Consider the following 22,936-nt stretch of genomic DNA (forward strand, 5'->3'; position numbering starts at 1 on the left):
GGCACACTAAATTAAATCAGTACATACTTAAATCAAAATGAGCCCTCCAACCAGCTTTGACTTTATCAGACTCCTGATGATTCCCAGTTCCCTCACAACTAACAAGTCAAAATGGATTGGTCCAATAGCCCACAGTCAGTTCCTGCACTGAAGATGCACTTTGGATTTGTTTTCACTCATCATGAATGTATTTCATCTTCTCTTTAGCAGCAGAACAAGTTATATGAGCCTTCAAAAACTCCTGTTAATCTTGGCTAACAAAACACTTTGGGGACTGAGTAAAGCTAAAGGGCCCACTATAAAGACCATGAAGACACTCACTAGCCTAGCAAAACTAAAACTAAAAACAGCACACCATGTTCTCTGTAGGAGCCAGTGTTACCATACCAGTATGCTGTCAGTTCAAAAGAATATCTGATTTTTTCTGCAAATATTAAGTGGAATAAGTGGAATCTCCACAATAAATAAATAAATAAATAAACAATAAAACTCCAACATTGAAGCAAATACAGTACATAAAAATATCCCTTGATACAAAGTGATGTGTTTCAAAGCTATATGTGATTTGAGTGGACTTTACAGAGCACAGGTACATCAAGATTCAGGTACATCAGTTACAATTATTAGTTCATGGCCAACCTGATGATGAAAAAGTGTAATCAACACAAAATCAACCTTTAATATTAAATATACACAAGCCAAAATGATGCTACAGCATTCTGAGTTCCAAGTGATCTCTGAGTTAGAATTGCCTCCCAGTACATATTTCAGCCAAATTGGGACAGTTGAGAGTGTTGCTGGACTCAGGACTCAGCAGAGTCACTAGAGTAAACTAACCCTTCAGTATTCCAGGTTACATTTTTGCCTGTTAAAAATGAAGAGTGAAACTCATGTCCAGACTAATGAGAACAAACTAAAAGTAAAGCTAACTATGCAAGTCCAAGCAGCAAATTACTGCAGTCCAGCAGGCAGAAGTGGCAGTGGCACTCTGTAACAGAGCAGACAAGGCAGTGAGGTCTACCTGACTGAGCTCCATGACCTGGTCAACAAATTCTCTGCAACAGGCTGTTGGAGAGTTCCAGAGAATTTATGGGTCACTGGAAGAACTTAGTGTTTTGATTCCACTTGGTATTCACACAAATTTAGCATGTACAGGAAAGCCAAGACACTTGTCCTAATGAATCAAGAAGTCCTCCTGATCTACTATAATAATGAAGATGGCAGATTTACCTCTGTATCACTAACAGGCAGTTGTGGCATAATATTGATTTTGTTGGCTTTCGGTTGATGTGCTCTTATTAAACATGATGGACAAGTGGACAATAAGATTTTGTATGGATTAAGTAGATCATGAAGGTAGCGACAATTCAATAAAAAGTAGTATAATATGAGAGTTTGATAGTGAGTTTAGGTCCATGCTCACTCACCTCCTTTAAATCCCCATCATTGTAGAGTTGTCGCTAACTGGAAGGGACTGACATCTCTGTATATCTGGTCTCACATTAACTCCAGTTGTCTAGGAAAAGACACAATACGCACGCACACATACACACACAAACAACACAAGCACAGACAGACACACAGTTACCACAGTTATATATGGGAAATATTGGTTGTCATTTGATCCTCTGAGCTGCATCTAGTCCCATTACTCTGACATGGCCAGATCTCTGTTTGATTAAAATTCACACAAGTGTAAAGAATACATCAGGATAAATGAAATATCAGGACATCAAGTCCTTCATATTCCTCTGGCAGCCATTTGACTTATTATGATGTCTCTGTAGTGCCTTTCAAACACATCTTGGTAATCGACAAATTCAGTTGTCTAACAAATAATGTTACTGTTCAAAAACTCCATTGTTTCCATTTCAAACGGAACACATCACAAACGCTATATAGTCTGGGGTGGAGCTGTCCACCCAACTGCGTTGCTGATTACTGTTCATGTACAGCATCTTGCTTTCCTCCTACATCAAATGTGCTCAACTGCATGTATTTGCATTGCCACGTTTGTGAATGGATTATGTGACGTTTAACTGTTACTAGGAGGAAGAGAGATGACAACTGTACGTACAGGTTGTATGGATGTTAAACATGTAAACTTGATGTTTAGAGTGGTTGCAGCATCCTGTTTTACAGTGAAAGAAAACATTGCAAAAAACAGCTAATGGAAATATTTTATGTGCACAAATTATTCCCAAGTATTTCAGCTATATTCCAAAAAGTGTTTCTGATACTGGTAAATTGGACTGTGTAGAGTTCCCACGACATTATCAAGCTTTTTTTTTTTCATTATCTGATCAAAGGAAGCACAATTTGTCTTTGTGAAGGTGAGACTGCAGAAGAATGACTAGTTCTTTAATTCTACCACCATCCTCTTTTAAATGTGATGGCTACTGTACAATGGCTACTGCACCTCTCACTGTTCTGTACAATGCTGCAATATCCTAGTTGACTTCTGATTTCCTGTGATGGATTCTAATGTCAGTGAGTGGCACAGCTAAACTTCTGTCTATGACCTTTTCATTTGATGCTACACACAGCAATGCATAAACTAAATATGAACATTATAAACAATTGAGTACTTTTCTAATGTTAGAAGATGATAAAGATGTGTTTAATTCATAACACAAGTGCTAGAAATAACCACAGCTACATGTAATATCAAGTGTATTGACAGCTGTTTTGAGACCTCTGTAGAAACTTATCAACGTTGTTGCTTGTTTGTTGCATTTAAACAACTGACAATATAATGCAAACACCATGACACAAATTTTATCATTGACATTGCTGACGTGCCACAAGTGTGACCAAGAATCTAAGCCATGCTAGCACAACTTGCCTGTCTTAGCAGGTTACAGTTGTAAAGAAAATGATCTAAATTGCATCAATTTTCATATTGCTTGTTTTATAACTGAGATACATTGCTGAGAGCAGGCCAACAGTCAAGGTAAAAGGATTCCGTTCAAAAAAGGATGTTCATGGACATCCAGTGCCTGTTCTGCCTCTGCAGTTTGTGTACAACAATGAAAACAAAGTGAGTAACTACAGTGTCTCCCAGTTTGAACTGAGATTCTTGTTAGTTAGTGTCTATGCAGTGGGAACAGGTTAAGCAAGCTGTTGGTCCCCAGATTCTGGCAAATGATGATACTATATAACAATGTTTGAGTATTGGTATTATACTTCATGAAGCTAAACAACATCACCTACGTAGCTTTCAGGCAGACTGAAGTGGATTTATTCTGCCATGCTTTGCTGTATTCTATTTGAATGATGATTACAATCATTATCACTATCAGACCTTATCCTGCCTACCAGACCCTCACCAATACTGTGGTGAATACTACCTCCTGAACCCAACTATACAGTGCCTGAGGAGCTATCAAACAAACTGGAATACACCCAGCAAGTTTAATATGGGAATGGCCACAGGTTTGCCACATGCTTTTACTCATGCTGATTCTGAAACTGTTAGCTGATTAATCAACTGGCCAATCAATGGAAATGAATAACTTAATACTCAGTTAATTGTTTCGTCATTTGTCAACACAAAATGTAGTTTGATGTAGGACTTTATTTCTCTCTATGTTTTTACACTTTTTAGACTAAACCATTAATGAAAAATAAGTGATTAATGAAAGATTAATCATGAATGACATTAATCAGCAGTTGCAGCCCCAGGTAAAGCTCACTGCTTGGACACTGTGTCCAGGCCAGTATTTAACACCACAATGTTACCACTCTACTGATATGATCACCCCACAATATGATTTTTATGTAGGTACCCAAAATTCCCAAGAACCTACACAGGATTTAGAAGCTACAGTTGGAAATCCTGCAGGCAAGAGTGGATGCAAGACAGGCCATCGCAGATTTCCAAAATTTATTCCACCGCGCACTGAACTCTGAAGCTTTTACATTCATGTTTCAAAATGATCTTTCCATCTGGATTCAGTCATGCCAAGTCATGAAATATATCCTCTATTGTTTTCCATTTTCCTTACTGTTTACTTGCCATTCAAGTTAAATTCAAGTCAACCCAAGCAGCACGTGCAATATTTTGCATGCTGAATTTTAATGCAGTAGAAACAATGCATATGAATTTCAGAGAGAGCAGTCAAGACTTTTTGACTGCATTAATTTTCTACAATCAGAAATTTTAGAAAGCTGTGCTTCTTGAGGCTTTTGTCCACTGGCCATCAGCAATGATGGTAGCTGTATTGTGTTTACACACAGCCACAGACAAACGCAGAGACACACACAGAAACAGCAGGTGCCTAATTGTCTACAAATAAGCAATTTCTAGCTCCTGTGTTTCACAGATTAATTTGTTAACTTGTTAACTGTCTCAGATTTGTCCCGCAGCTGATGATGGTAAATGACACCCAGGGGCCCCTATTAAGTTTTTATTTTTCTTTCTTTATTTATTTATTTTTCTTTACTGTGGTGGAAACCTGATGAAGTTGTTGCCTGGAAACAAGCTCATTAAAAATATGCAGCTTCTGCAGTTTGGGTGGTAGACGTGTGTTTAGCCTATCTGGGCCTATACTGTGTGTGATAAAAGGATCAGAGAGCTGGTGCACTTCAAACAGCTGACTGTAAACACGCTCCACCATACACTGATTTACATATTAAAATCGTGCTTTGCTATTTCAAAATACATTGTGGTTTTCTGAAGCTTTTATTTACTGCAGTGTAGGATAGAATATGACCTGCAGTCTGACGATAAGACACTGCAACCTGAAACATGAAGCCCTTGCAATAACAGTACTTGAAGTTTCAACCAGCATTCAAGGCGTTTACACCTGGGAGGTTGAGAACAGGATGCAGTGTGTTTCATTCACAGTTGGGACTGCATTACTCTTGCTGACATCAACTGCTCTGGTGACTGTGGTTGACAAAAATGATGATGATGATGAACTCACTGTAATGTTTATTTAGAATAAAACAATCTAATATCACACACCACAATATCTCTGTTCTGTTTCTTTGTCAGTTATAACTAATGAAGGTTTTGGACTCTTAGCTGGACAAAAGAAGCAATTTTAAGATGCCACTTGGGAAACTGTCTTGAGCATTTTTCACATTTTTTTGACATCTTGTAGGCTAAACGGCCCTGGTCCTGTCCTGATTTTATATACCTATATATCTATATATAGACATATAGATATCTATAGGTGAGTGATTCAAGTCGTTTGATTACAGGAAGGATGGCAGCAATGACACAGGCGATTCGGGTGAGTCAATATCATTGGTCTTGGATAACAATCCAGATAAATGCCATTATCTACATTGATATTACACACGCACACACACGATTGTTTTGAAAAAACGACAGCTATAAGGATTCTGAAAAATCTCACCACCACCATTGTGGTGAAACCTGCGGTATGAAAGAACAGGTGGCCAAGCTTAAGACCGTCTCAGATCCTTTCACCGCAATGCAAACATACATGTTCAGTGGTTCATTCATTGAATATACTACGCAGTGAATGTGAGCCCTGAGACAGTTGCTGAGCTGGTCAAGCCCACCACTTTCCCTCTCCTGTCTTGAAGCCTTGACGCACGAGGTAGTACCCAATATTGCATTAACAATTAGATGTTGTGAAAATATAAATGGGGTGTGTAATAGGGTAGGACTAAACGGTGTCTTTATCAACTAAATTCTCAGCTCACTGGCTTGTCCTTCATGAGCGACTGTTCTCAGTTCACTAGTTAGCGAGCTGAACTGAACGCTGGGCCGTGTTTCAGCTCAGTGAGTGGGACTGTGCCGTCCGAGCTGCGGTCAAGCACTGAATGATTCAGTGAATGAATCTTCTGAACAATTTATTTTAATGAACTCATTCTAATGATTCGGTACACCGAAAAGAACTCTGCTGCCCATCACTAGATACCAAATCGGACACACATTATTTTTCAGATCCAGGTTTAAAAATGTTAAGTTGATATTAAGTTTAAATAACTGATATGAATGAAAGATGAACAGGGAGAATGGGACTCCTGAAACTAACATGACATGATTATGACATGACATGAAATAGAGAATATGCATCTTTGGAATAGCTGGAACTATAGAAACTCTCCACTTGCTGTTGTACAATAGAGCTACAGAGTACAGACACTGGCTGCAGAGGCAGTTATTTAATCATAATTTAGCAACAGCTATGACCTGCCACCGGTGGTGTTTGTCATTTTAACTGGCAAAATCACAAACTGAAAATGACAAACTGCTACCTGAATGATTTGCTCTTTCTAATAAAAAGATGGAGGGGAGATAATGGATTCTTTAGCATTGGAGCTCATGGCAAATCCAAGCATTTTGTCAACCTCAGTGTCTGAGCTCACAGTCACTCACCAGTGTGGTCAAATCAGTTTTCACATTCACACATACTCTAAAAAGAAGAAGATTACATGAAAGCCAAAAACAGTGGCAACATTACTGCAGGCTATGGAATATACAAAACAGAAAATGACCACTAGAAACTAGCTAGCTAGTGTTCATTAATATTTGGCATGTGTGTTTGTTCTTGTGTGCATCCCTCAGCCAAGATTTCATCAAAGCCTCAAATTAGAGGCATGGCTGAAAAATGTAGGATATTGCATAACCTGCAGGATACAAGTTCTTCAATGCTGCTTTTGTGTAGCTTTTTATGTCTACACAGTGATGACCTCTTTAGTTGACAGTGTTTTGGCTGTTTTGTGTTTCAGGCTGTTGAGAGGGATCTTATGTGCGTTGAAATGTTTTGGCTGAGGGCAGGGATTAAAATGGTTTAATGGATTATCATTTTAAACCACTGAGATGATTAGCTCCCAAAAGCGCAGCAGTCCCCTACCTACTCATATATAACACACTGTGTGAAGCAGATTCCCCTCTGCTACACCATAAACATGCCTCACACATAAAACACAACAACTGAAGCCAACATCACTATTTCACTGACATATTGAGATTTTATTAACAATATGTGGACTGTATTTTAGACTAAAATCTTCGAGGACAGTGCATTGCTATTTGAGGACCACAATACGCCTAGAAACAGTTTTCTTTTTCTTTTTGTCACAGCCAGGTTAGATGATGACATAGTGAGTCGATATGGGTTTTTCAGCCATCAGAGACTTTGTTTTGCTGTTTATACCATGGTAACTCTCTGTTTAATATTTCCAAATATTGCTGGTGCAATTAGGCCCTTGTGGGCTGTGTTAGAAATCACTGAGAAGGACAGTTTAATGGCAATATTGGATTTTTATATGATTTTTGGCCATTGAAGCAAAGGTCTAGACACATTCTTTGTGTTTGTGATTATGATTCTGAATTAATGGGCTATGTCATGATGACATAAAATCCCAAACCCAGAAATCACAAAGACAGTTAAATGCCTAGGCATCTTTGCAGTCTTGTTTCTTCACTTAGTCGGCCTCTCAGGTACTGCTTTTAACTGGTTCGCCTCATACCTCACTGACCGACACTTCTTTGTAAGTTGGGATGCATGTTCTTCAGGAACCCATGAGATCAAGTGTGGGGTTCCCCAGGGGTCAATTTTAGGTCCAACTTTTTTTAATCTTTACATGCCACCCCCCGGGGATATCATCAGGAGGCACGGCACCAGCTTCCGTAGTTATGCTGATGATGCGCAACTGTACATTGCCGTGTCTCCTGATGACACAGGGTTAATTGATGCCCTTTTTAACTGCATTTCAGACATTAAGTCATGTATGGCAGAAAATTTCCTTCAGCTCAATCAGGATAAAACAGAGGTCTTAGTTATTGGTCCTGAAGGCCAGAGAGAGAAACTTTTACCAAAACTACACTATCTTAAACCATCACATTCTGTAAAAAATCTGGGTGTGATTTTTGACTCTGAACTGACTTTTATTCCACATATCAAAACATAACAAAGATTGGTTTTTACCATCTTAAGAATATAGCCAGAGTCCGCCCGTTTCTCTCTCAGGCCAGCACAGAGGTGCTGATGCATGCTTTTGTTGCTTAGATTACTGTAATGCCCTGCTCTCTGGTCTTCCCAAAAAGAGTATCTATTTTACAAATTACTACAGAATTTAGCCGCACGAGTGCTGACGAGGACCAGAGGCCGGGAGCACATTACACCAGTTTTAAAATCGCTGCATTGGCTCCCCGTGCGTTTCAGGATAGATTTTAAGATTCTTTTATTAGTTTTTAAATGTCTTAATGGTCTCGGGCCTTCTTATTTATCTGACCTACTTTTACCCTATCAACCCTCGCTGACCCTGAGGTCCTCCGGCACTGGCCTCTTAACCATACCAAAAGTAAGAACTAAAACACACTGGGAGGCGGCTTTTAACTATTATGGCCCCCGATTGTGGAACAGCCTACCGGAGAACCTCAGGGCCGCAGAGGCTCAAGACCCACCTTTTAAACCAGGCTTTTACTTGATTTGTTTGATTTATCTCATTCCTTTAATCAGGCTTCTTAAAGGCTTCTTATCATATTTAATCTTTATTTGTATCTTATTTTAGTTGCATGTTTTAACGACATACTATTTACTATTTATTTCATTTACTCATTTTATTTCATTCAGTGTTTATGTCTTAGTCCCTTGGTTTTTAGCTCCAGTGTTCCCTCATGGTTTTTAGCTGCGACGTTTCCTCATGGGGGCCCCCCACACTGGGAGTTGCTCTTGGTTCACTGATGGGGGCACTGCCGAGGGTTCAGCTCTGGCCTGGATGGCTGGAGGCTTCTGTACCTCATTGTGGGGCCCCCTGTCTGCCTGGGTCGGGGTGGTCTTGGGTGGCGCTCCCTAGTCATGGGGCCCTCTCAGTGTGGATGGCCCCTTAAGGTGGCTTATCCCCTGCCTTGTCTATATGGGTGCACCGGTGTGTGTGCGTACGTGCATGTCTGTGACTCCCTGTATGTCTATATATGTCTCTATGTATTTATGGGGGCGGGAGGGCTGGGTTTTCTTTTCTTTTCTTTTTTCCTTTTCTTTTTTACTGTTTTTAGCCTCTGTGAGGCACTTCGTGTTGCTTTTAAGTATGAAAAGTGCCATATAAATAAAGTTTGATTTGATTTTATTTGACTTAGTAATCATTAAATTTATCACAATGCTTCATATGCTGATACTGATGTTAGTAGCCTATGGCCTTTTGTTGACTACTGGCCAAAGTACGAGTAAAGCAGGATAATTAAGTTCATAATAATAAATAATAAGAGTAAATAAACAAATCAATCACACTGGATGTTTTTGTTTGCATACAATCATGACTTGCACATAGAGACACATATACATAAATATGCCTATGGATCCTCATGTTGCAAGAACACACATAAATATAGTATTTTGTTCATGAAACAAGATGTCAAAAGTACATTTGAATCTTATTTGAGCATACTGTGTCCCAGAGGCATTACCCCAAAACTGAAGGTCCCCAGCCAACAAGTGATGGCAACAAGTTGAGTTGTTGTTGTAATTTATTGTTTATAGTCTGAGTGCTCTGTGAGGTCCATGAACGCACACATCAATACTGTTTAATCATCCAGGACCAAAGAAACTTTTATTTCTCAGAAGCAGAAATCATTGAAACTGAGGGCCATAACAATAACCTATCATGTTGAATGATCAAAAACACTTTGGTGTTTTTGTGTTGACAAATGTTGAATATATCATTAAAAGACAACCCTAAAGTTGGAACTGTCAGCAAGGAAAACACTTCGGGGCGATATGGACTGCTCATAGTATCTTATAGCTCTGTGGTCAGATTGACACGGGAGTGAACAGACAGCTGGAGCAGCTGCTTACTGGAGGGTGGTGACAGCAATGCCCTTTGTCTGTCGGAAATCCAAAGAAGAAGAAAGATGCTATCAGGAAGGAACTCAGGAACTCCTGAATGAGAGCCAGGCTTTGAATGAACCAATTTCACGCTCTAAAATCTGTTTTGTTTTTGGGGGGTTTTTTGAAAGAACATTAAACATTTGCATAAAATAACATGAATAATACAACAGCTCAGATAACTACATCATACAAAGACAATCATTCAGACATGGTCCATTTTGCCCACCACAGACAATGTTGCATTTCAGCAATTTTTGTTACATTTCATATATTTCAATTTTCTGAACTGAAAGAATTTTAATAACTGTCAAACTACAGCTGATATATATTCAGTGAATGAAGAATATGGAAATCAAACACTAAATGTTTCTCCCTAGAAATGTTATCAAAATGCATTTTAATGCAGAAACTATTTTCAAATACTGCATTATCCACTGAGAATAAAAGAAATTTGATAGTCACAACATCAGTCACAGATGCAGGCAATACAAAAGAATAGGGCAAAAAATGATAAAGGAAACAATTTATGGATGAAGGAATAGATGAAGGACAGGACTTTCACCTGGGAGACTGTGGTTTGTGTCCTGTGTGGAACTACTGTGAACTTTGATTAGGTTTACGCAGAAAAACTAATTTCAAACCCTTGGCTAACTTTGATTCCATGATTAATTACGCCTGCAGCAGTTTGTAATTGGTGTCTTTTCAACAGTAACAATTATTTCAACCATGTTTTGCTGCTCTTTGGCAAAGTGGCTAAAGCACATGGCACATAACTTAGACTTTTAGTTTATTGATCCCAATTTTCGGAATTTGTGATCCTCACCGCTTCACTTTAAGAAGAAGAAGAAAAAAAAAAAGATTTCCAAACTTGCTCTGGAGCTAGGCTAGCGGGGTAAGTATCTCTTTCTGTTTACTTTAAACAAAAAACTTGAATGCAGGTTTGCACAGGTTCCTGTTTTTAGGTGTCTTTGAATTTATTGTTGATGTTTAAGTGTTTCATTGATCACCGAGCTTGTTTTCACTGTGATCAGCTCTGGCTGTTTTCTTTTCCCGTTAAGTGGTAGACAACTTAGTTATAGTTAGCATGACTTTATTGGTTCATGATGAGCGCTTTCGTTTGTTAGAGCACATAGCACAGTCCTGTGGGTTGTACTTTTTTTGTTTGGTGAATGTTTTACACTCCCAGTTTTGTTTCTTAGCAATGTGTTAGTTGAATAGGAAGTTGTTTTTTGCTGAGCAGAAGAAGCTTTTTCAGGTTACCGGCGAGTGTGCCACCATGTTAGGGTCACATGTTTGTCAGCATATCTTTCGTTGTTAGCTACCAATGGATAAGTGCCTGTAGCAGAACTAGCCTCTAACTGACCTTCTCTTACCCTCTCTGACTTCTCATGAGAAACGGAGTTGGAAACCAGTCTAACTGATTGAACTATAGACCATCTAGAATGCTCATAATGAAGTGTGATTTTGAAGAGAAACAGGATGTCCCATGTCAATGCTAATGGTCCCCCAATAGCCCTAAGGAAGTAGAGCTGGCTGGGAAGAACAAAGGCCAGGCTTCAACTGAATCCACAAACAGAGTCTGCTGATGGGCTGCAAAGTAGCCAACCTTAAAATGAACTGTTTGTAAGCCGGAGGACTTTGTTTCTTGGTATACCTGACAATTGCATCTCTGTATGAATCAACACTGGACAGATTCACATGGCTAAACTCATGATCTATATGATGCCCATGTTCTCTCATGTCCCATGACAAGCTGTGAATCTAACTTTGTTTTAAGATTTGACTGAGGCTCTGCAATGGAGCCTTCCTATTATCTAAGGGTTCGTAGGGTTTGAAGTTGACTGTGCTTTATAAGACCTTTATTAAGGAACAATCATAAGGATGATCATGTTTTTTTTGCAATTATAGTCTGCCTTTCTTTATTTCGTTATTTCTTTATCTTTATTTCCTTCTTTATCTCTTTCTATTTCTTTTATTGTTGTATTAGTTATACATTGAGTCATTATTCATGTTGGGATGAAACTGTACCAGGATTATCATTTAATATTGTCACCCAACCATAGGAAGTGCCTGATACATGCTGTGAACAATGTTGAAATGTCATTGAAAATTTGTTATTGAAATTATATGTGATTGACCATAGTGAGAAGCAGATGAGCCCCTCGTATGAATCATTGATTAATTCAGCTCCTACTCAAAAGCCATACCGAGTAGCGTGATTTATTTTTCAGAAGACGTGTTTCTATAATTTGCCGCAAGTTTTCAAGTTAACCTTTTTGTTTAGCCAAACGTTTTGTTTTAACATCAGTAAATTTAGTCGAATAATAATAATTTTGTAGCCCTTTTGACCAGCCATCGAAGAGACTCGTAATTTGTACTGTCAGTCTAAAATAATCCGTCACGGACTCAACCGAACCAAACCCTGCAGCCAGCTGTTGATCCTTGGTCCGACTAACGACTATCCGAAGCCGCCCCTCATCTGTAACCGACACCGAAGAACCAGTTCCAGAGACGTCACCGTCCAACATCAGCTCGTAACCTTGGTGCGCTTGGCTTCTACCAGACCACTGAGTTGATCGAGCCAAGGACGACCATCTGGGCATCTTCGAGTTAGTTCGGAGCAGAGCACAACGGGACGCTATCAGTCAAGTAGGCATGCTGAGCGGGTTTGAATAAGAGTTGGTCAGTGAGGTTAAGATACTGCTAATTCGTCCAAATTCTCTCCATTAATCGTTTATTCCCTTAACTCTACGTTCGCGTCCCCATTATTCCCTTTCAACTACCTCTCACTATCGCCAATTTATTTACCATTATGTTGCCATAAGTTTCTTGTGTGTTCTGTCATATCATCTCCCATCTTCTGTCTTATTATCCCTGATACATCACTCATTATCCATAATTCTGCTTAATAAATGATATTTTGATATAAGTCCTGGTTAGACGGTGTCCTTTTGAACTGAATATATACGATCCCTGTATCCAGAGTTTACACTTCAGATTATCAGACTGGTTTACTGTTAGTTCATTCGTTAGTATTTATCAGCGTTATAGCAGATAATTTCTGCAGTCCTTAGCTGAGGAAGGTGGTGCCCGGTTATTTTATCAACGAATGCAACATCAAATTAAGGTAGTCCCCTAGTAACACTACATGCCCCACATGCCTTGTCTGCCCACCTGAGGGATGGACTGTTTGACAGTCTGTGCATGAATTGCAGTCTTATGCCACAGGAGCTGAAGATGGCCAGACTAGCTGAGATTGAAGGCAGGCAGGTTGAAGATCCACTACCGCCATCTGTCTTAGTCCCTGCAGTCCTCAAGCATGGATGGTTCCATGTAGAGCACAGGTGTCAAACTCATTCCACAAAGGGCCGAGTGGCTGAAGGTTTTCTTTCCAACCAAGCAGCAGCACACCAGACTTGACTCATTTCATTAGCTGATCTCAGTCTTCAGACAGCTGATTGGTCAGACTGCATGCTCTTGATTGGTTGGAGGAAAAACCTGCAGCCACACGGCCCTTTGTGGAATGAGTTTGACACACCTGATGTAGAGCCTCAGTGATGCTTCTCTACAGACATTCGCCCTTATGACCAAGGAGGTGGGCAGGCTCATGATGACTGACCGCCTGGTGTGGCTGGCCAAATACTCATTTTTTGAGTCACCGGGCAAGAGGGCTCTCTGCAGTCTCCTTGTAGTTCCAGGGAAGCTGTTTGGACCAGCCCCAGGGACTCAGAGGGCCAGGTGGGCAAGCCCTAAAGCCCCAAAGCTGGCAGTCGGATGCTTCTCCCAACAGCATCTCATCTGCTAGGAGAGCTGCACTATGGACCCGAGGGTGGTGGTCACGCTTGCCAGTGGGTCTAATCTTCAGTGGGATAAAGCTGACAATAGTCAGCAATCAAAGTCCATGGCACTCAGACAGGTAATAGCCACCCTTCTAGAGAAGGACGCCATCGAAGGAGTAGATCCCATTACCTTCTAAGTTTGGATCAATGGCCTCCTGTTAGGACCTGGAAGTCTGTCTTGTGTTTCCTTTTCCATTTTCCCAGTGTGGTTTTGTCTGTCTGTCTCCCCCTGTCTGTGTAGCTGGGTGTGTCCCCACACCTGGCCAGCTCCGCCTACCTGAGCACACCGGCAGCTCATCAGGCACAGTTTAAAAGGACAGGGCTCTCTCCTAGCTGTTACCGGATTGTTCCAGTCTCTTTCCTCCCAAGATCCTTTCCAGGCCTGGTCGTGAATCAGTATTTTGAGTGCTTTCTCTCTCATTCCATTGTGAGTGTGCTACTGTGTTTTCATCACTAAAGGTGTGTTTCTTTGTCTCAGTTGCCTGTCTGCCACTTCCACATGTGCTTGCCTCAGACCCGTCGTTACAGAGCTCCCTTAGTTATCTCCACTCTGTTAGAGTGCGCTTTTTGTTATTTGTTGTTGTCTCCACTCTGTTGGAGTGCACTTTTTGTTATTCGTTGTTGTCTCCACTCCTTTTGAGTGTGCTTTTTGTTATTATTACACTTTTGTTCTTTTACCTGCCTTCTCTCTGGTCTGCATCATTGGGTTGCTTGGGGAAAACTGTAACACCTCCATTTAGATCCAAGTTTGCTTTGTTCCAAGAGACGGGGCATTGTTGAGGGGCATGTTCTTGTACACTCTGACAAAAAGTCTGTGGTATACCATGTCAATCTTCAAGGGGGCACCAGATTGCCTTAGTCACTGCTGATGGCACAGCAGCTCCTCATTTGGGCCTTCCCCTGCTTTGCCAGCCGATGGTGGACCTTCTCTCCCACCAGACGCCTCCCTCAGCCTCCCCCAGAGGTGATGGAGGAAATATGGCGCATGTATGGCACAGTAGAGGTGGACCTGTTTGCCCTGGAGACCTCAAAGCATTGTCGTGTCTGGTTCTTGCTGAGGGAGACCTCCTGCCAATTAGGACAAGACACCCTGGCATGGCCATGGCCAGATCACCTCCTCAGTGCCCTTCACTAATAGTGGTAACACTGCACAGAGTGCAGCATGGCAGCAACAGACGTTGGTCACCCAAAATTGACTGGGGAGGCTCTGGTTCCCAGGGATATGCAGGCTTCTGGTAGTGGTTCCTTGGTGCCTGCCCACAAGGCAGGACCTGCTCTGGCACTCAAGCCTGCCGTTCAACCCCCATTTGTGCTTTGAGATTTGTCAGGCAATTCAGTCAATCAGTCAACATTCGCACTACATTTTCAGCAGGAAATATATTTTGATGCATGTATTTAATTATTTAATGGCATCATGGCCTTTAATGGCCTTGATGCCAATGACTGTCAATAATGTCTTCTGTACACTAATACAAATGATATTTAACATTAAAAAAAATGTGTCACGTGTTTAAGTGCAAGTTCAATTTCAAAAAGGTCACTGGTCCATGCAAAAAAAAAAAAAAAAAACGACAAGGAAAGACGGTGCTTACAGTTCAGAATGTTTAATGTTTTTCACTCCATAGAAACAATTTGGCTTAGTTCTCCTTTAAATTTAGCCAACTACAGACCAGCCTGTGTACATCATCAGGGGATAAAGCATCTCTTCTCTTATGGATGATGTCAGAGAGAGAGTGAGAGCAACCTTATAGACAGCACTGTGGTTGCAGGGGTTGACAGGTACTTGCATACATTGGGTGCCAGCTTGGCTCCTTCTCTCTTTGACCACCACAGTAGTTGATACTCCTCTATGTCCATTTTGAACTCAGTCTTGTTCCATGGACTTTTCTTCTTCATCTGTATCTGAAGAACCCAGCAAGAAGACATCCTCCTTTTCTTTGGCAGCTTTTTCTGCAGGCTCTCTCCCATTACAAGTTGCTCAGTGACATCCACATCTCACTGCTTTGCCAAGTGCAAAGTAGCGATCCTCAGCCATGTGAGGTTGGTGCTGTTCTGCCGTTTAGTTAGGTCTCTGTTAAATAATAGGAGACATATTGCTCTCACCCCAGCAGGTCAGCCACATATCAGCAATGGAAAGCATGAGATGTTTTAAACACATCAGTAAATTGTTATAATTACACAGAGAAACATTCACTACCTTCCTGTCTGTTGGCTACACATATATGCACACACACAGAGAAGATACAGGGGGAGAGAGCTATAACACACACACATCAAAGACACAGATGGAGAAAGACAGACAGAAAAAGGGAAGAAAGAAATATTAACTTACCCGCAAGGTTCAAGTAGTTGGCAAGCTTGTGCCAAGTAAACATGGCAATGCTGCTTTTTTGCTGAGGCAGGGTAGTGGTCAGTGGAAATGTGTTTCACTGGATTTGCCTCACCATCTCCATCTTGCTGCAATGTCCTGAACAAGGGATTCTTGCTTCTGTCCAAGTGCAACTTCCTGTTTTCTTAATTCCTGAGGGTTTGATGGACTATGGACTATCCCTAAAATGCCCAACAACCTTGCAACACTTGGCCAGAACACTTTTCAATCCACTGTCATGAAGGGAAACTGTAACCATTCTTTGCTGACTGTGGGCAGCATAGTGCCACTGTTCTGTGTTACTCATAGTTAGTGCAAATGATTGCAGATTTCATTCTTTTTCAGTGAAGTGCACTGTCATGCCCAAGTGGTTGTCAGTGCTCACAGAAGTCCAATGGTCCCTTGTGAGAGCGATGTCCTTTGCTCAAGTATGTTCATCCTGCAAGCCCTCTGGCCTTCATACAAAGTATGTATTGACAGAGTGGTTCCTCTCAAGGTTACAGTTTTAAGAGATCTATCCAGATACAATTCCAGTCAATTGTCTTCGACTTGAGTTTTTTTTCAGTCCAATTATCCAAAGAATTAGCCGCTTTGTTACTTACAGGTTTAATTTTTCTTCCGCGAGTACCACACTCCTTGTCAATTGGTAAGGCTCCATAGAGATAGTTTTGGCCGGGTGTTTTGTTCTGAGATGATATGTTAACAGACAAATTACTTCTGTGATAATTAAATTTGGCTTTGCAAACTACGCAGGTTACTTTTGCTATTGTATTTCATTCCTAGACACACACACACACACACACACACACACACACACACACACACGTTTCCATCATTTTCATTCCATAGACTGGAGACTTACCCAAACCATAACCATGACCACTACTAATTCAGCTTAAAACTCTGCCTTTTTTCTTATCCATATTTGATTTGATTTTGTGGCACACATTGTCACAGGTCATAGGTCAGCCAGCACAGGAAGTAAAAACAAAAAGCGAAACCACGAAACACATCTGTTAATTTTTTTTAGCACATTAAATATTTAAAATTAATTACAAAAATGCTTGAAATATTCACAAATGAGAAGCTTTTTTGACATTTTGCTTGCAAATCATCAAAACAGTTGCTGATTAATTTTCTGTTGATTGACTCATCTATCAATTGACTTAGTGTTCCAGTGCTAATCTATAGCTGTCTAACAAGCTAAAAGGGCAGGTTTTGGCTAAAATGAGTCTTTTAGAGGGCAGAGACCAGGGAAGTGAGACCAGAGGAAGAAGACAGGAGAGTGGCGTGCTGCTGAGAGTGCAACTCTTTTAGTTGAGACTGTGATGGACACGTATTTTGGTTTTGTTTGTCTGTATCTGTTTATTCACCTAAATTAAATGAAGACAAATCCACCTCAGCGTGCAGTTTACAGTACAATGGGAGGGAGGATGGGTGAGGCTGATCCAAGCATGTCCGGTCTCACTGCGGAGTTGAGTGAAAGCCTTTTCTTGTTGATTGACACCCCAGGCATTTAGGTATATTGCGGCCTATTAGTAGCTGGTACAGCCATAAGGCTTAGTGGGAATTAAATCTCCTAGATCTAATTATTCAACCAGTATTACCTGTGCTGTGAGAACATACGTGTGAATATAAGGACATCATCTATGCAGCCACTACCTGCTGCATATCTGTTTATCCTCTGCAATGTCACATGAAGCTGGAGCCTGTTGAGGTACACAGTTGCCAGTCTGGACAGTCGCCAGTCTATCAAAGGTCTTAGACCATTCACACTCACATTCACACATACAAGCAGTTTAGAGGTGCCTGTTCACCTAACCTGCATGTCTGGACTGTGAGAGGAAACTGGCCTGACCAGAGGAAACCAAACCCTTACTATAACTCAAACCAGTCCAATACACCACAAGAATACGTGACACTGAGTCAACAAAAACTGAATATTACATGTGGGATTTAATGTAGGATTGTTGTGATGGATTCCATGTGAATGTTAGCTGGTAACTCTGTTTGGACTATTTCAATATGCCAGAAATATTACAGTTTGAGCTGTGTGCAATAATGAAAAATACAACAACAACCAGCGCCATAAAGAACTTATGTGACCAAGTGGAAAAAACCACAGCAAGAAAGGATTGATGACTATCTTTTGCCTGCTCCTGTGCTTCCACTGTTTTATCTCACAAGGGCATATAAACGCCTGCACATGCACAGATGTACACACATACACATACACATACACATACACATACACATAGACATGTACACGTACACAGATGTTAGTTAGATAAGTTAGTTACACTCATTTCCTGGAGACTTACCCTAACCATAACCATAACCACTACCTGGCTTACTATAGTATAATAATAATAATACATTCTGGTGTTCCTCCAGCCGAGGGCATTGATTGACTTGTGCTTGGAGTAATGCTCCAGAGTATTCATGCTATCAGTGTGCATTAGTCATATTATATCACTTTATCTGATTTTTAACTGCATTTTAAAGGATCGGTGTGCAAGATCTGGGGGGATCCATTGGTATAATATGGCAGAAATGCAATATCATATTAATGAGTATGTTTTCATTCTTGTATAAGATTAGTTGTGTTTTCGTTGCATTAAGTTGAGGTCTTTATATTTACAAAGGGGTCCTCCTCCACGGATTCCGCAATGTTGCACTGCCATGTTTCCACAGTAGCCCAGAATAAACAAGTCAAACTCTGCTCTAGAGAGTGACTTTCATGTTTTCATGAGTTTCCTACATCCTACAGTCTTTTGGTCCTTTAGGGTGGTTGAATGAACCACTTAGATGGGCTATCCAGTTATTTATATTGGGGGGACAACTCCTGATTTCTTAAAAGCTTCACCAGGCAGTACTGAAAACATTTTTTTTTACTGTATCGATACTTGGTGTTCATTAACTTATGCTGTACATTGAGTGATCCTCCAGCATCTCTGTGGTAGTTAGGAACTGTATTAAAATGCTAAAAGGCCATACTTTGCTCAAATTTCAGGTCATACTTTTGTTTGGATGTCTTCTAGAAGAGGTTTGCATGCTTTAATGTAAAACATTACTTTTCTCACACTGTACATTGCTGCAGCAGCCCATTCCCCTCTGTCTGAACCACTCCATTTTAGCATTTAGAACTGGCTTTGCGTAAAAACAAAGCTAACGCTAGCCCAGCTAGTGCAGCAGTATAAACACAGAAAAAGCAACATGTAAATTCATTTACCAACATCTGACCTACTACTATTGTTATTTAATTGCCATCAAACAAGGTTTAATGTTCACACAGTTTCTCTTAACTGCACCTCAATATTACACAACGTCCCCCTAGACTCTAAGAGTAGCCACATTAGCCAAGCAACATGCAAATACCAAGTTCAATAGGCTATAACCTACAAAATAAACAGTCAGGTTTTTAGGCTAATGTCTAAGCTGAAAAAGACCAGGTGCACAATGACGTCTAAAAAATGTTCATCTGATATTTGATTCTAGAAATTATTATAAAACTGATATAACAAAAATATCGGAGCCACTTAAATTCATGGCATGAACATGAAAACATTGCACATACTATCCATAAAGAAGTTTAACAAATAAGAATTCAGTATATTGAACAAGATTGAATGATTTACCGTAAACATGATTTTAGTATGTGTGAGAGTGGTGCATATTTTTCATGTTAATCAAAGGGACCTTTTTTTAGTGTAGAAAGCTAAGACATTCTTATCAGTCAAGCATCAGACCCTCTCAATAACCTTCAGTGAGCCTCCAGCACAAGCACGCAACCAGATGCATAGGGTGCTAAACCAAGGATTTACATAACACATTCACAGGAGTGGGCATTAAGGATTACATCCTCTGTCAGACTAGTAACTGTCAGGGCTGAAACTGATAAAAACTGTCACTATCACTTAATCGACAGATGAAAGTCTATAAAATAACAGAAAATTGTCAGTCACAAATTGCAAAATGCAAGTTGACATTCAAATTCCTTGTTGAATGTGGGCCAGCAAACACTGGGTAGGAGGTGGGTTACAGACAATTTCCATGCTAACATTTAGTGTTGATTGATGAATTCCCCTGACCTGCATCCATCTAGGACTGGGTACTGAAAACCAGTAGTAAACGTGCTCATCTTGCATTGCCCCACCCACTTCAGGTATGTTATGTGTGCCAGCTGCCTTGAGCCCACAGGGAGTTAATTAAATTATGCAAACATGTTTTTATGATTACAAGTGACCATTAGCCAGTTGACTGATAAGCTACAAAATACGCTTTCAAACTCAAACTAAATTTCACAGTTCTGGGTTCAAAGCACTCAGAACATCCTGTGGACACCAATGGAGCAGTCAGTCTGGTTGTTAGCTAACATTACAAGCTATCAATAACAAAATCAGCAGTGTAGTTGCTAAGTTACTACACTAAAAAAAGGGGAAAAGGGGGATTATTCAATTTACAAATATGTAGTTCATGTATATGACACAATTCATTCTGAATATATGTCAGTCTTGAAGAATTCTTGTAACCTAGAGGGATGTAAAATCAACAAGTCTCAGTCATGTAAAGAAAGAAAAAAGTAGGTATGTTTTGTCTGGAGTTTCCAGTCCTCTCAACATGCTCCCTGGGAGGGAAAACTTTAGCAGTGAACAAGTTTACCACGCTTTCGCTCTTCTTTTCCGTGTCGGACGAATAATTGTGAATTTGGACAGCTCTCTACAAGGTAAAGTTAAATGAAACCTTAAAAATCTTAAACCTTAAAAACAGCACTCCTTAAAGTCACTAATGACCTCCTCCTTGCTGCTGACTCCGGTTCACTATCCATTCTCCTTCTGCTTGAGCTGACTGCGGCCTTTGACACAATTTCACATACCATCCTTCTGGACAGACTTTTCTCTCTTGGCATTACAAATACACCTCTAAACTGGTTTCATTCATATCTTTCAGGCTGCACTCAGTTCATTCAGTTAAAATCATTCACCTCCCATCCAGTCCCCGTCTCCTCAGGTGTCCCCGGGGCTCTGTCCTGGGGCCCCTGCTGTTCATTATTTACCTTCTCCCCCTCGGTCACATTTTCCGCAAACAACATATTCACTTTCATTGCTACGCGGATGACACCCAGCTCTACCTTTCAACCAAACCCAACTCCACACTCCCACCTCTGTCCCTCACCAACTGTCTCCTTGAAATAAAATCCTGGTTCACCTCAAACTTTCTTAAATTAATTTGCAGTAAAACAGAGCTTCTTTTAATAGGCACAAAATCTACATTAAACAAACTCCATAATTTCTTTATTCCCATCAATAATTCCTCCATCTTTCCCTCCCCTCAGGTCAAGAGTCTGGGTGTCATCCTCGACAGCACCCTCTCCTTCGCCTCCCATGTCAATAACATTACTCGGTCTGCCTACTTCCATCTTCGCAACATCAACCGGCTCCGTCCTTCTCTCACTTGTCACTCCACTGCTGTTCTTGTTCACAGTCTGTATGCACAGCATGTGTTTTTGTAGTGTGAAAATGTACAGCACATAACGCTAAGACTGATAGTCTCTGCTCTCCAAAGAGTTATTCAGAACAATGAAGTTAACAGTTAGCAGTTAGCTTAATTCAGTGGGGGGAAAGGGGGTCTTAAAACCGGTGCAATGGCTTGCCGAGGCGTGTCCACTGCCCCACAAGGTGGAAATTTAATGTCGTCTAACGTGACATTAGACGTGACATCTAACTGCGTCATTCTTGAAATCTACATTAAATGTCTAAGTATGGGCTTAAATCAAGCACATACTAATGCTTAATTAGGTCATGTTAAGTTACTATCCTAGTCAAGACAAAGTTTAATACAGCTTTTTACAGCGGAGACGCCCGGCTCAGGCCGAAGTCTATTCATGTTAACATCAGAAAATAAAAGATGCCACCATGAAATATACTGTTAGCCTAGGAGAAAATAAAAGTGGTGCCATATTGCACAGCAAAAGCCATACATTTCATGAGTGAGACAACTGAACTTTTTATGTCATATATTGTTGGGGTTTTTAGATAGATAGCGACATAGTAGTGGTGAGTATTATTGATGTGCCTTAACCTTATTAATTTTATCTAATTCTTGACAAAATTTTCTGTGTTCAAAGTACAACTTGTATGTGCTGTGTGAGATGTACATGAGCAGGCACTAAAATGTTTGATCATCATCAAAGCAGGTGGTAAAATAAAATGCATCCAAAATTAAGTTGGGTCCACATTTCTAGCTAAAACTAATACAGTCCAATACAACAGTCCTGCAATGAATCTTACCATCATGAAGCTCATAGTGTTCAGTGTTAGTAATGTGTAATAATTTCTTCTGGATGGGTATTTGGTGTTCCTCTAGTTGAGAGACCGGTGATTTCCACTTTGCTTTGAGCACTGTTCCAAAGGCTCTGTAGTAAAAGGTATTATTCAAATGATTTTGTTGATTTACTTGATGTGTTTAAACTTGATTTTTAGAGACTTTCAAAATTCCTGGGTGTGACAATGTTGCTATCAATTTCTGAAATATTCATCTAAATATTTTGCACACAGTGTGCTAAAATTACAAGAATATACATATTTTCAAATGTACTGGGTCCACATTCCTAGCTAAAACTAATACAGTCTAATAAACCAGTCCTGCAATGAATCCTACCATCGTGGAGCTTATAGTGTTCAGTGTTTTTAGAAACAGTTTTAAAGAGGTGTGTCTAATATTTAGTGTAGCCTGGCTGTTATAAATGGGGTGTACTTAATATTAGAAATTCTTCTCAAAAAACAATTCAACTGCCACACAAACAACAGCCTTCAAAATGACTTGTTCAATCAACACCACTATAAAAACCGTTTCAACAAACACTGAACATTCTAACCTTCATGAAGGTAGGATTTATTGCAGGACTGTTGTATTTT

At 40.2% G+C, this 22,936-nt stretch overlaps 1 protein-coding gene across 4 annotated transcripts in view; it reads right to left on the bottom strand.

Moving 5' to 3' along the window:
* Window positions 1–22,936, bottom strand: part of dlgap1a (discs, large (Drosophila) homolog-associated protein 1a) — a 187,331-nt gene that overhangs the window by 123,098 nt on the left and 41,297 nt on the right. For all 4 annotated transcript variants that reach the window (XM_070974236.1, XM_070974234.1, XM_070974235.1 and 1 more), the window contains exon 2: window positions 1,428–1,516. The gene's annotated coding sequence lies outside the window, so the exon portion shown is untranslated. The remainder of the gene's footprint in view (window positions 1–1,427; window positions 1,517–22,936) is intronic.

This window comes from Chaetodon trifascialis, chromosome 11 (assembly GCF_039877785.1).
Source record: "Chaetodon trifascialis isolate fChaTrf1 chromosome 11, fChaTrf1.hap1, whole genome shotgun sequence".
NCBI lineage: Eukaryota > Metazoa > Chordata > Actinopteri > Chaetodontiformes > Chaetodontidae > Chaetodon > Chaetodon trifascialis.